Below are 15775 nucleotides of genomic sequence, written 5' to 3'. Positions count from 1 at the left end.
ATTATCACTAGGTTCATGTTCATTACCAGATTGTGTTTCAGTATCAGAGATAGAATTATCATTAGGATTCTCAGGTGTGTCAATAACAGGTTCACTAGAAGCATACAGTCCTATCATTTTTCTTTTTCTTCCTTTTAGAAGGACTAGGTGCATCAATATTAATTCTCTGAGAATCTTGCTCAATTATCTTAGGGTGGCCCTCGGGATACAAAGGTTCCTGAGTCACTTTACCTCCTCTAGTTGCAACTCTAACAGCAAAGTCATTATTCTTACTATTCAACTCATTGAGCAAATCATTCTGAGCTTTAAGTACTTGTTCTACTTGAGTGGTAACCATAGAAGCTTGTTTACTAATAAGTTTAAGTTCACCTTTAACATTAGCCATATAATCACTCAAGTGTTCAATCATATAAGCATTATGTTTCAATTGTCTACCAACATAAGCATTGAAGTCTTCTTGCTTAACCATAAAGTTATCAAATTCATCCTAACATGGGCTAGCAAACTTAGCAGGAGGGATTTCAGCTTTATCATATCTATAAAGAGAGTTTACCTTTACTACCTGTGTCGGGTTATCAAGACCATGTGTTTCTTCAATAGGTGGTGAATTAAGACCATGTATTTCTTCAACATGAGGTAAATTTTTAACATCTTCAGCTTTTTCTTTCATAGATTTCTTTGCCTCTTGTGTATCTTCAGGACTGAGAAATAGAATACCCCTTTTCTTCGGAGTTAGCTTAGGAGTTGGTTCAGGAAGTGTCCAATTATTTTCATTAGTCAACATATTATTCAATAATAATTAGCTTGATCAACAGTTCTTTCCCTGAAAACACAACCAGCACAACTATCCAGGTAATCTCTGGAACCATCAGTTAGTCCATTATAAAAGATATCAAGTATTTCTTTTTTCTTGAGAGGATGATCAGGCAAAGCATTAAGTAATTGGAGGAGCCTCCCCCAAGCTTGTGGGAGACTCTCTTCTTCAATTTGCACAAAATTATATGTTTCCCTTAAAGCAGCTTGTTTCTTATGAGCGGGGAAATATTTAGCAGAGAAGTAGTAAATCATATCCTCGGGACTAAGCACACAACTATGATCAAGAGAATTAAACCATATCTTAGCATCACCCTTTAATGAGAACGGAAATAATTTAAGGATATAATAGTAGCGAGTTTTCTCATCATTAGTGAACAGGGTAGCTATATCATTTAATTTAGTAAGATGTGCCACAACAGTTTCAGATTCATAGCCATAAAAAGGATCAGATTCAACCAAAGTAATTATCTCCGGATCAACAAAGAAATCATAATCCTTATCAGTAATAAAGATAGGTGAAGTAGCATAAGCTGGATCATATTTCATTCTAGCATTCAAAGACTTTTCTTTAAGCTTAGCTAATAATTTCTTAAGATCACTTCTATCATTGCAAGCAAGAAAGTCTCTAGTAGTTTCTTCATCCATAACATAACCCTCAGGAACAATAGGCAATTCATATCTAGGGGGAGAATCTTCATCATCACTTTCATCAATATTATCAGTTTCAATAATTCCATTCTCTCTAGCCCTAGCAAGTTGTTCATCAAGAAATTCACCAAGTGCCATAGTGGTATCAAGCATAGAAGTTGTTTCATCATAAGTATCATGCATAGCAGAACTGGCATCATCAATAACATGCGGCATATCAGAATTAATAGCAGACGCAGGTTTAGGTGTCACAAGCTTACTCAAAACAGAATGTGAATCAAGTGCAGAGCTAGATGACAGTTCCTTACCCACCCCCCCTCGTAGTTGAGGGAAAAATCTTGGCTCTTTGATCTTTCAAGTTTTGCATAGTGATAAGAAGATATAAATCCCAAGTGACTCAAAGAATAGAGCTATGCTCCCTGGCAATGGCGCTAGAAAATAGTCTTGATAACCCACAAGTATAGGGGATCGCAACAGTTTTCGAGGGTAGAGTATTCAACCCAAATTTATTGATTCGACACAAGGGGAGCCAAAGAATATTCTCAAGTATTAGCAGCTGAGTTGTCAATTCAACCACACCTGGAGAGCTTAATATCTACAGCAAAGTGTTTAGTAGCAAAGTAATATGATAGTAGTGGTAACGGTGGCAAAAAGTAACGGTAGCAAAAGTAATATTTTTGGGTTTTGTAGTGATTATAATAGTAGCAACGGAACAGTAAAAAAGCGAAGAACAATATAGGAAAAGCTCGTAGGCAATGGATCGGTGATGGAGACTTATGCCGGATGTGATCGATCATGTAACAGTCATAACATAGGGTGACAGAGAACTAGCTCCAGTTCATCAATGTAATGCAGGCATGTATTCCGAATATAGTCATACGTGCTTATAGAAAAGAACTTGCATGACATCTTTTATCCTACCCTCCCGTGGCAGCGGCATCCTATTGGAAACTAAGGGATATTAAGGCCTCCTTTTAATAGAGTACCGGACCAAAGCATTAACACATAATGAATATATGAACTCCTCAAACTACGGTCATCACCGGTAAGTATCCCGATTATTGTCACTTCGGGGTTAACGGATCATAGCACATAATAGGTGACTATAGACTTGCAATATAGGATCAAGAACTCTCATATATTGATGAAAACATAATAGGTTCAGATCTTAAATCATGGCACTCGGGCCCTAGTGACAAGCATTAAGCATAGCAAAGTCATAGCAACATCAATCTCAGAACATAGTGGATACTAGGGATCAAACCCTAACAAAACTAACTCGATTACATGATAAATCTCATCCAACCCATCACCGTCCAGCGAACCTAGGATGGAATTACTCACACACGGCGGTGAGCATCATGAAATTGGTGTTGGAGGAAGGTTGATGATGATGATGACGATGGCGACGGATTCCCCTCTCCGGAGCCCCAAACGGACTCCAGATCAGCTCTCCCGAGAGAGTTTAGGGCTTGGTGGTGGCTCAGTATCGTAAAACGTGATGAATCCTTCTCTCTGATTTTTTTCTCCCTGAAAGTGAATATCTGGAGTTGAGGTCGGTGGAGTGTCAGGGGGACCCACAAGGCAGGGGGCGCGCCCCCCACCCTCGTGGACAGGGTGTGGGCCCCCTAACGTGGATATTTCTTCCAGTATTTTTTATATATTCCAAAATAATTCTCCGTTGATTTTCAGGTCATTCTAAGAACTTTTATTTCTGCACAAAAATAACACCATGGCAATTCTGCTGAAAACAGCGTCAGTCTGGGTTAGTTCCATTCAAATCATGCAAGTTAGAGTCCAAAACAAGGGCAAACGTGCTTGGAAAAGTAGATACGATGGAGACGCATCAGTGATACGGAGGGTTGAGAGAGATGGAGAACAAAAGTTCCTCGTTCCACATGAAGCTTCTGCGCAACACACTTTGATAGGTGATCAGCTATGCTGTTTTCCGCACGGGGTATGTGCTTTATTTGCAACCCATCAAAGTGCTTCTCCAATGTCATTACGTCCTCGACGTATGCTTCCATCAATGGGATTTGGTAATCCTTGTTGACTAGTCTCACCAAAAGCTGTGAATCTCCTCGAATGATCAGCTTCTTAATCCCAATTCCGCTGCAATCTTGAGCCCGGCAAGGAGCCCTTCATACTCTGCTGTATTATTGGTGGCTTCTTCCCGGGAAAAGTGCATCTGGACGACATACTTCAAGTGCTCCCCGGAGGGGGCAACAAGATCACGCCAGCCCCTGCACCTTGTAGGGAAAAGGCACCATCAAAATACATCATCCATTCTTGGGGTGATTCCTTGCCGGGGATGGCTATCTCTGTCCTTTCCTCGTCAGGGATTGGCGTCCATTCTGCAATAAACTCTGCCAATGCCCTACTCTGAATACTTGAAGTGCTCTCAAACTTCAAACCAAAGCTGGATAACTACAAAGCCCATTCCACTATCCTGCCAGTTTCCTCAGGGTTTTGGAGTATCCTTTGTAACAGAAAACTAGTAACAACCGTGACCTCATGGGCTTGGAAGTAGTGGCGCAGTTTCCTTGAGGCCATGATGCGACCAAAGATCAACTTTTGCACACCAGAGTACCTCGATCTAGCCCCCTGTAACAAGGAGCTGACGAAGTACATTGGGCGTTGCACCACTTTCTTCCTTGCCGTGTTCCTGGGGCTGTTTTCGTTGTCGTGCTCACAGTTTTCCTGATCCTTCTCTGACTCTGCTGTTCTCTATTCAGTTTCTGTCTCATCCACCTCTCGCTACGCTACCAAAGCCGCACTGACCACCTGGTTGGTTGCCGCCAAGTATAGCAACAATGGTTCTTGGGGTTTGGGCGCAACCAAGGTCGGTATGGACGACAGGTAGGCTTTTAACTCTTGTAGAGCTACATATGCTTCCGGGGTCCACTTCATGGGCCGTGCCTTCTTCAAAACCTTGAAGAATGGCACGGCACGCTCGGCAGACTTGGATATGAATCTGCTCAGTGTGGCAACGCATCCCGTCAGGCGCCTCACATCCTTAACTGTCTTTGGCTCTTGGATCTGCTCAATGGCGATGATCTTGTCGGGGTTGGCTTCGATCCCCCGATGGTACATGAAGAACCCAAGTAGCTTGCTGGAGGGAACACCGAATACACACTTCTCCAGATTAAGCTTCAGATTGATCTTGCACAAATTAGCAAATGTCTCTTCCAAATCCTAGATAAGGGTGGCCTTATCCTTGGTTTTGACCATGATATCATCCATATAGGCTTCTATATTTCTGTGCAACTGTGTCTCAAAACTGGTATGGACCGCCCTTGCAAAAGTGGACCCGACACTCTCTAATCCGAATGACATGCGGACAAAGCAGTACGTACCACACAGAGTGATGAACGACGTCTCCTCTTCATCTTCCTTGGACATGAAGATCTGATGATATCCAGAGTATGCGTCTAGAAAGGAGAGAAAATCACATCTCGAAGTAGAATGCATGATCTGGTTGATGCGTGGAAGGGAAATGGGTCCTTCGGTCAAGCCTTGTTGAGGTCTATGAAATCAATGCAAAGCCTCCACTTCCCATTAGCCTTCCGGACCACTACTGGATTTACTAACCATGTAGGATGCAGCACTCCTCTGACCAAACCAGCGGCCTCCAATTTCATGATCTCTTTGGCAATGAACTGCTGCCTCTCCAAGGTCTGCTTCCCTACTTTCTGCTTGACGGGTCGGGCATGTGGGTAGACAGCAAGGTGGTGCTCAATTACCTCCCTGGGAACACCGGGGATATCAGATAGTTGCCAAGCAAACACATCGATATTCGCCCACAGGAAGGCAGCGAGCGTGCTTTCCTATTTGTCATCGAGGGTGGCGCTGATAGTGAAAGTACCATCAACGCCAGCCAGCCCTGCCGGGACCTTCTTCACTTGGGGTGTAGTAACCATGGATCTCTTGTTGTTGGAACACTCTGACACATCGTCAACGGGTGCCATCCACTCAGAGGGGGCACGCTTCCCGCACTCCTTGCCGGAGGTCCTACAATCCCTCTTCTTTCCTTTGCTTTCCTTAAAGGGAACTGTCATTGTTGCCGCTTCCGCTGCAACTGCATCCCGATACATCTTGTCCACACAGATAATTGCATCCTTCTCATCAGAGGGGATAGTGAGGACCCCCAATGGCCCAGGCATTTTCAGGGTGCTGTAAGCATAGGGATGCTGCCATGAATTTGGCCAGGGTTGGTAATCCATGAATCCCATTGTATAGCAGGGGAGATCAACCACATCAAACACAATCTTCTCAGTCCGATAGTTCAGTCCCCACCCCCCAAACATCACCGGCAATGTAATATTCCCCTTAGGATGACTCCTGCCAGTATTAACTCCTTAAAATGTGTCGATGACCTCTAGCTCTTCTTCTCCTATCTGAAGCTTGCTGATAACTGCTAGGGAAATCAGATTCAACTAGGCCCCGTCATCCACTAGCATCTTTGTGACCTTGATGTTGCGAATTGTCGGGGATACAAAAAACGACAAACACCCTACCGCAGTGGTGCGATCAGGGTGATCCTCTTCATCAAAGATGATGGGGTGTGGGGCCATTTGAGCGGTTTTCGGGCCTCTGGCACTGGTTCCACAGCATTGACCTCTCGTGCCCATCGCTTGAGTTGGCGATGAGAGGTGTGCAAAGATGCACCCCCATCAATGCATAGGGCGTCAGTGGCCTTCTAAAATTCCAGCTCAGTAGTTTCCTCTTCATCCCCTCCATCACTGGCATCATCACAGATTTCCTTCTCTTGGCCCATGGCGGGCTTTCCTTGGTTCCGAAAGGGTCTACCGGGGCGATTTGCTTCACCACCCCGGCCCTTACCGCCAGCAGCATTCTGACCTTTCTCCTTATCACACTTATCATACTCTACCCTCTATTTCTTGACGAGCTGCTCAACCTCATAACACTCCTGAAGGTCGTGGCCTTTGGTCTTGTGGATCTTGCAGTACGGCCGATCACCCTTCCCAACTTTCTCGGTGGCAGCGGCTTCCCGGCAGGCAGTGCACGAGGCAACTTCCTTGCCGAGGGACTCAACCTTGGCCTTTTTGTCGGTACTAGGCGTGCCCGATCCTTCCACAATCATTACTGCCTTATCCATTGGCTTCTTATTGCGCTTCTTGCCCTTCTTCTGACTAGTTGATTCATCTTCATCTTCCGAATCAACATTAATGCAATCTTCTTCTCAGGGCAACTTCCTTCCTTCTTCCATCCGGGCATATCCACCAGCACGTATAGTTCTTTCACAGTCTTGGGCAACTGCATGTTCATTTTGGAATGAATGTGGCGATTGCGCACACTGGACTGGAAAGCTGCTATAACGGCTGCAGGGATGGATATTTGGAATATTTCTATGAATTATACCGAATCTCTACAAATACTTACGGAGGGTTTCTCCTTCCTTCTGCTGGAGAAGTTGCAGGTCGCTGGGCCTGCCGGGCTCTTGGTGGCCATCTGTGAAGGCACTGATGAACTCGTGGCACAGGTCTGCCCATGACGAAATGGAGTTCTTCAACATGTGCATTAGCCAAGACCTCACATTGGACTTGAGGGCCAAAGGGAAGTATTTGGCAAAAACCTTCTCATCTCTTCCCCCGACAGTGTGAACAGCGATGGTGTAGATGCTCAGAAACTCCACCGGGTTCAGCCTCCTGTCGTACTTCTCAGGTATCTCTGGCTTGAACGTGCGAACGGACGGCTAACAGACTTGCCGCAACTCTCGTGTAAAGGTAGGGCAGGCGACCTCAAAAGGTAGGCACCAGCCAATACTGAGCGCAGGCTCATCGACGGTGAGGTCGTTGCACCCGTCGGTCTGGTGGGGGTCGTTGCGGTGCCGTTCTACGATGACACGCGCGTCTCCCCGCCTCCTATCTTTCGGACTTCAACGTTGGCCTGGACATGCTCAAGGGTCAGAAGATTCCATCGAGACGTCGTTGGGGTCCTGATTCTGCCGCGCCCTCACCGGCTGCCATGTTGGGGACTGAACCGTGGGGACAGCCCCTTCCGTACGGCCAGCAGTGCGGGTGGTGGCTGTCGCTTGGGGAGGTTTGTAACACCCCGAGAATCATGTTACAGTAATCTGCCCCGAATGGTGTCCATGACATCGTGATTACTATGCAGCTTGCCACTTGTCCAAGAATCAAAGCCTTTTTCAAATATAAAATAAGTCGAATAAATTATTTTCTTTGAGCAGTAAAACTAAAATGTTCACCTATCCTATAAGTTTCCCTGATCACTGTCATGTTGAAACCAACCTCTTCTAAATTCCCAAAATGCCCATGGGAATTAATTCAGTGCTCTAGCAACATTTAAATTGGCCTTTTCAATTTCTAAAATTAATTAGGCAACTCCTTTTGACCCCAAACTTTTTGTTCCATCTCAAGGTATTGTGTTAGTTTTATGTGCCAAGTTTTGTTCAAAACAAAACTCATTTGGTACTAAAGGAAAAATGCAAAACAGAGCAAATAAAAGAAAACAAAAAGAAAAGGAAAAGGGAAAAGTCAGGGGAGAGAGAGAGCAACCACCCCTCCCTGGACCGAACCCACCTGGGCCGGTCCACCTAACCCACCCGAGCCGGCCCACTCCCCCTGTCATCTACCCCCTCCCCACTGTGCGAGTGAATGTGCCCACGGTCGCTGTCGAACCCACCTCGCCGACCACGCCGCTACAGGCGCCGCAGGGAAGATAAGGACACCAGCGTCGGCGCCCTGGCTTCTGCCGAGATCTTTCCCCGCCTCACCCACTCCCCCCTCCTCTCCCTCGCTCTCTCTCGCTCGTTCTCCTCCACCACCGAACGCGAGCGTCACCGCTTGCTGTCGCCGCCGCGACTACCGACCTCGCCTTGCCTCGCCGACCTGTCCAACAGCTCCGCCGTCGTCGACTGCCTCATCCCCGTCCACGAGCGCAAGCCGGGGAGCACCGCGGGCCGTGGATCGAGCCACCCCCTTCTGCCTCAGTCGCCGGCGATCTCCCTCTCCTCTCCGGCGACTTCTGTTCCTACTAAGCCTATCACTGGCCTCCGTGTGCCGCTCGGTGAGATTCTTCGTCTCCTGCTCCCCTCAGTTAGCATCTACGCGTGCCGTAGCTAGCTGCCACCGCGTCCATGCTCTGCTCGCCGCCTACGAACTTGTGGTCGTCGCTGTGGTCGATGTCACCGCCGCCTGAGGCCACGGTCGGACTCCTGGTATCCCTAGGAGCCTAACACGCACACGCATGCTTCCTCCCGTGCCTCATAGCGCCGTCCCCGATGAGCGTCCGAACGGATCACCGCGGAGCTCGCCGCCGGTGACCTTTTGGTCACGGGCTCAAGCCCGTTGCACTCCCCGCACCGCATAGATACCCCCAGCCTCTTCGTTTGCTCGATAGCGCATCGTAGCTCCGTTTTCGTCGAGCACCCGTGCACGCCGTCGCCTCCACCGCTCACCGGCGCCGATTCCGGCCAAGTCCGGCGATGCTACGGCCACCATTGGATGCGGCGCTGAGAGCTCGTTCGAATGTTCATAGCCCCGGTCCTCCCCGAGTCCTATACGCGTTTTCGGCGAGATCCGAGCAGCGCCGCTGCATTTGGCATCGCCGGCATGGAGCCGTTGGCCGCACTGAGCTGGCACACCTGGGGCCACCCCCCTGGGTCACTGCCAGTGGGGTCCCTGGCCCCCTGTTGACCAGTTGACCTGGTCAACTGAGCTAACGGGGCAGGCCCCAGCCACTGACGTGCGGCCCCCACTGCTTAATCCTCTAATTAAAATGTTTTAATAATTAAAACTAATTAATGTAGCTAATTAGTCTATGACCGGTGGGGCCCACCTACTAAATAACTCTGTCTAGTTAGTTTTAAAACTCTGTTAGCTCTCTGTCTATGACATGTGGGTCCCACTGGACCCACTGGTCAGGTTTGACCTGGTCAGCCATCCTGTTGACTGCTGACATCACTGTGACGTCATGCTGGTGCAATAAACCTTTCCGTTAATTTATTTAATTCCAAAAAATGTTTAAAACTTTGAAAATTCATAGAAATTAAACCGTAGCTCGGATCGAAAAACTTTATATATGAAAGTTGCTCAGAAAAATCCAACGATTCCGAATGCGCGGTCCATTCACTTGTCACATGCCCCTAGCATGCTAAACATGGAACCACCCCCTTTCTTCCATCTGTCTGGAATTCATCTAACACCGGGAATTCATCCTCGGATGTTTACCCCCTCCGTTTGCAACATGTAGTACTATGTTAGGACAACCCTAGCTCTGCCTGTCGTCATGTAATGCTTAGTGATGTATATGTTTGCTCTGTATTTATTGTTTCTTACCCCTCTTCTCTCCAGTAGACCCCGAGACCGCTGCTGATTCCCATGTGATCGACTACGTCGACGACGACACTTCTTCTTTTTCAGCAGAGCTTCCAGGCAAGCAAGCCCCCCCCCCTTGAGCATTCCAATATCGCCCATTTCTTTCCCTCTCATGCTTGCATTAGAACTGCTACTACTTTCTGTATGATCCTACTCTGATGCATAGCCTGTTTTTGTTACCTGCTTATTGTTACCTTACCTGCTTATCCTAAACTGCTTAGTATAGGTTGGTTAGTGATCCATTCACTTGTCACATGCCCCTAGCATGCTGAACATGGAACCACCCCCTTTCTTCCATCTGTCCGGAATTCATCTAACGCCGGGAATTCATCCTTGGATGTTTACCCCCTCCGTTTGCAACATGTAGTACTACATTAGGACAACCCTAGCTTTGCCTGTCGTCATGTAATGCTTAGTGATGTATCTGTTTGCTCTGTATTTATTGTTTCTTCCCCCTCTTCTCTCAGGTAGACCCCGAGACCGCTGCTGATTCCCATGTGATCGACTACGTCGATGATGACACTTCTTCTTTTTTAGCAGAGCTTCCAGGCACCCCCCTTGAGCATTCCGATATCGCCCATTTCTTTCCCTCTCATGCTTGCATTAGAACTGCTACTGCTTTCTGTATGATCCTACTCTGATGCATAGCCTATTTTTATTACCTGCTTATTGTTACCTTACCTGCTTATCCTAAACTGCTTAGTATAGGTTGGTTAGTGATCCATCAGTGACCCCACCTTCTCATAGTTGCCTCGCTTCATGTTCGATGACTCGATCAACGTGATCGATGTCCAGGCCCCGACACCGCACATCACCCCCCTAGTTGTACGACTCTGCAGAGTTACCATCGAGTGCCGAGGGTGGAACCTCTTACATCACTCCTGATGAGACCTCTATAGTGTAGCTATATGATCGAGGTCATCGAGGGTGATTTCCTCCCTAACCACTTCCATTACGGATCCGTCGTGCAACCCCTCAAGTGTGGACCTCGAGGGTGGATCCTCTTACGTTCACCTTGATGACAACATCGAGTGGAATTCATCAAGGGTGATTCCTCGGGTTTTCCCCTTGGTGTTAGACACACAGTTACTATGGTTATTATGACTTTGCACTGAGCCATGCTACTAAAGACGGGTCGGCCCTAAGGGGTACCTGCGCGAGCTTAATAGCGAGTGATGTGGAGTCGGGTTGACATGGAAGGTGCCTGCAAGATACTTACGAGGCGTGGTCGGGCATTCTTAGCCCTTGCCGCAAGTACTCGAGACGGGGCGACGGGGTCACATCTTTCATGAGTCTCTGCTCGTGACCGCACTGCCAACGCACTAACGGTTTGGATATTTGATCCGAGAGGCCACTGGCCTAATAGCACTAACCATCACGTGGGCATTGTATGGGCGTTCTGCGTCGTATGCATCAGCCGAAGGAGGTAGCTAGGTCTGTGCGGCGTGCGCTGGGTTGGACTGTGTAAGCTCCTGCCTTGTTGAAGGAGGTAGCTAGGTCTGCTCACCGGCCGTGTACACAACATGCAGGAGTTCCCGGGGAGATGGCCCATGACCCCTGGGGGCATAGGTTTAGTCTGGTGTGCTTGACCTCTCTATTAAGCCTAGGTAGGGTTGCGGGGTATTGTTTGGCCGAGGCCGGGCATGACCCAGGAAAGTGTGTCCGGCCGGAGTTAGTCGAGCGTGGTGGGTAAGTTGGTGCACCCCTGCAGGGAAGAAAACATCTATCGATAGCATGTCGTACGGTAACAGACACTTGGAGTTGTATCCCGATCGATACAACTAGAACTAGATACTTGTGATGAGAAATGGATTGTGATGAGAAATGGATAGTATGGCTCTGGGATTGCTTTCTCGCTGGGAGTCGAGAAAGGATCTCTGGCCGAGGTTGATAACACTACTACTACTTTACATTATGTTGATCTGTACTCTTCTAAATGCTGCAAGATGCTTGAAGATGCTTGAAGATGCTAGTCTTCGATAGGCTAGGCTTCCCCCTTCTCTCCTAGCATTCTGCAGTTTAGTCCACAGATACAGCCCATTTCCTTTGATACAGATGCATACTTAGTTTAGATCTGATGTAAGTCTTGCGAGTACTTTGGATGAGAACTCACAGCTGTTTTGCTACCTATTTTCCCCCATACCCGATTGTTGCGACCAGATGACGGATCCCAGGAGCCAGACGACACCACTGATGACTACTGCTACCCCGAGGGTGCCAACTACTAAGTGACGACCGCTGACAACTTGGAGTAGTTAGGAGGCTCCCAGGCAGGAGGCCTTGCCTTTTCGATCGATGTTGTTTTTGTGCTACCCTTCTTAAGGCAAACTTGTTTAACTCATGTCTATACTCAGATATTGTTGCTTCCGCTGACTCTTGTGTATTCGAGCTTATGTATTCGAGCCCTCGAGGCCCCTGGCTTGTAATATAAAGCTTGTATTATTTTCAATTTGTGTCTAGAGTTGTGTTGTGATATCTTCCCGCGAGTCCTTGATTTTGATCGTACACATTTGCGTGTATGATTAGTGTACGATTGAAACGGGGGCGTCACAAGTTGGTATCAGAGCCGACTGCCTGTAGGATTCCCCTTTCCAACTCCTTGACCGAAGTTGAGTCTAGAAACCAAAAATTGTTTTACTAACTTGGTTGTGTGGCTTACGGTCCCACGTCGCCATTGGGTGGTATTAGGATCTTTTATTCCTCGTCTATACTCTGGGACTCTGATCTCTCGTCCATCCGGGTTAAACATTTTACTAACTCTGAGATTAGGTTCTCATACCCACTTCCTCCCGGAGAGACCCTCACTCCAGATGATTGCTTGATGCATCGAAGGATTCCGAAGATACCCTTCGATGTTCTCTCGAGACTTTGTGCCATCACTATTGCAATTCCCTTCCAAGGGTAAAACCCTATGGATTACCACATACACTTTCCATTCATACAATCATTCCCCGTTGGTATTGTATTACAAGATACCCTGAAATTCTCTCTTTTGTTTCAAGAATCCTTTGTGCCTATTGCCTTGCCGTTCTTTGACACCTGAATACCACTACGGATAATTTCTCGCATTTATCGAGTATCCGCTCATTCCCAGATGATTCATGTATTTCGCAAAAGTCTTCAAAATACCATTCGGTCTTCCGAAAATCCTGAGCAGCCTAGTGCTCCTGAAATTCTTGCTTGCCTCCATTATGGTTAATGCCATAAATCTGGTAATGTTACTAGCACCCCTTGTCATTTTCATTTTAAGTTTGTTGATTCAATATGCTGTGAATGCTCGCAATCCTCAATCAGATCCTAGAACTCATCCTTCCAGCTCTGACGTCATCTTAAACATGAGCTGGATCTCGACCAATCAAATTGCCATTGATTGTACCCCTAAGACTATTCAACATATTCATCCCTAATCAGAGCATTGCTTATGATCCCTTGTCTTGGAATTCATAATTCCTTTCCATTTAAACCTTGAGTTAGTCAGTTGTTTCTATAATCTGATCTCCTTGCATTCTTTCTTCTTCTGATTGTGTGTCGATGCTCACATCAGCTCCGTTGTGGACCGTAAGATCCTTTGTTGAGTTATCATCCGATAGTGTCCTTTGTATACAAAAACCATGAGAAGTTCTTTCCCTGATACATAATGCCATTGGTAAATCGTATTCTCTGATATGGGCAACGATGCTCTGCTTTCGAGCTTGAGTTATTTACTTCTGAACTTTCTAGTATATGTTCCTAAGATACCCGATGGGTTGGACCAATGCCTTCCCTAATCTGTGCAAACCCGAGAGTTTTCACGAGTCATATTCTCCTGGTGATTTACCAGATAAATTTTCAACACTACAACTCCATCGAAAATGAGAGGTGAATGATAGGTTATGCATTGGAGAAGTGGGAGTAGACCTTGAACTTTGTGTTCATGCCCACGGACCTAATGTGGAACTTATCATGGAAGATTCTTGTGATATAATAACCCCCTTATTATAAGTTCATATAGTATCTAGGATTTGATCCTTTGCAACCGTGGTTCTGACCATGATTGTTCCCCTTTGATCCTATTTCTTGGACAAGTTAAAGCACTTATCTTCTATAGATAAATGCATCTTCGCAATCTCTATTTTGATCTTCCATCGAGTATTACCCTCTGGTATCTCGAGAATAACAAAGAACCATGTTGCTTCCTATGAGTCTTCATCTGGTATTGCTTCTCATCGATTTCAGATTTCCCCGGGTTTTGAGTTGTTAGTCACTCGAGAACGCCGATAAGTGAATCGATTCCACACTCCGATTCTAAACTCCAAGTAAATTTGTTACTTACAAGTTTAATAATCCTTCAAGTCATTCCTAGTCTGATCGGCTATATCTTTACCGTGGTAACTTTTAACTGTGCTACCTGGTCCTTCTTCCCAGAGCACAATTTTCGGTGATGAGATAAACATATGTCGATCTTCCTCCTCCTATCATTTTTCCTTGAACAACAAGCTTGATTTCGAGTTTCTGTCGTATCCGTGGTTCCAATAGCCTTTCGCTTCATCCTTACTGTTGCTTGATGTCGTCACTCCTCGATGGCATCTTCGTAGAGTCTCTCGACAAATATGTCATGATCATCATCAACATTCTAAGCTCTTCCAGGATATTAATTAAGTTCATGATGAGAAATACCATCCTTGACCTATGATGATTTGAGTTATCATCGACTACCCCCCTTGTCTTCTTTCCAACACATGTTTGATCATGTCTTGGTTATACCTGGGACTCCTTCCTATTCCTGCAATTGTTCTTGAGTATTTCTTGTGATCTTCTACTCCAACCCCCTACTTGGAACACCATGTTAATGCTACCTCGAAGCATGACTGAGCTATTCCGAATATCAACAAAGCACGTTGTCGAATGTTTCTTGATCTATTATCCAAAAACTATTGTATGGGTAATATCATGATTCTTCCCTCGCCCCTTTATCTAAATGCTTTTGAACTTGCTCTCATATCATGTATATCCCGCTCTGCTTGTCCTTGGGGAGGATATACTCTTGATAATTGTGTTTAAACGCATTTTCCTTTCCATTGTTCTGATTATTATACTAACCATATTTTTCCTTTCCATTCTTTTGTTTAACCTTTCCGGTAAACTAACTTATCTCAATAGAGATAATTTCCTGCTTAGGTAAACACCTCAATGTACAACTCTGTCAGTAAAGACCCTGCTACTATTGTTGATGACATTCCGGTAGCCACCGATGGACGAGAACTTTGCCTAATGGCCTGCCTCGTTCAATGAGCAGGAAAATGGTTCTCTTCGTCCCTCGCCCTTGGTACCGACATTGTTGCCAACATAACTGACAGGCTACCCTCTGACATGCCTTGCTATCATGACCATGCAAAATGCTAGCGCCCTTTCTACTTTTAACCCACATGGTGGACTCATAAACCACAGTCACACAGGATCGGAACCTGACTCTCACTACAAAAAAAGACACATCCATGACATTTTGGGCCGAACAATTTTTTTTCTGTCATACATATGACACTTCTATGACGATAATTGTGACAAAACCCGGTATCATCATAGATGTGGTGGGCTCCTACTTCTATGACAAAAAATCATGACAAAAAATTGGCTTTTCGTCTTGGGAGGGCCGGAGACGCAGCTGCATGACATTCTTTGGGCCGTCCATGACGGAAAAAACCATGGTAGAAGCGAGGGGGAGGAAAATTTCGGGGAGTTCCCGGTTACGGCGGGAGGTCGGGGGACAAAGGATGCGCGTTTCTCTCGTACACGTACGCGCGTGTGTGCGAGGCGTTGGCTCTAATTGAACCCAAGCGAGGCGTTGGGCTCTAACTGAACCCGAGCGATTGCACTGCAGGCTACGCGTTACTGAACCCAAGCGATCAATCGATGGCTGTTAACTGAACCTGATCGAGCAATTCCTTCGCTACTGATGCTAACTGAAGCCGATC

Source organism: Triticum aestivum, chromosome 3A, assembly GCF_018294505.1.
Source record: "Triticum aestivum cultivar Chinese Spring chromosome 3A, IWGSC CS RefSeq v2.1, whole genome shotgun sequence".
Lineage (NCBI taxonomy): Eukaryota > Viridiplantae > Streptophyta > Magnoliopsida > Poales > Poaceae > Triticum > Triticum aestivum.
Note: the sequence above shows the minus strand (reverse complement) of the source record.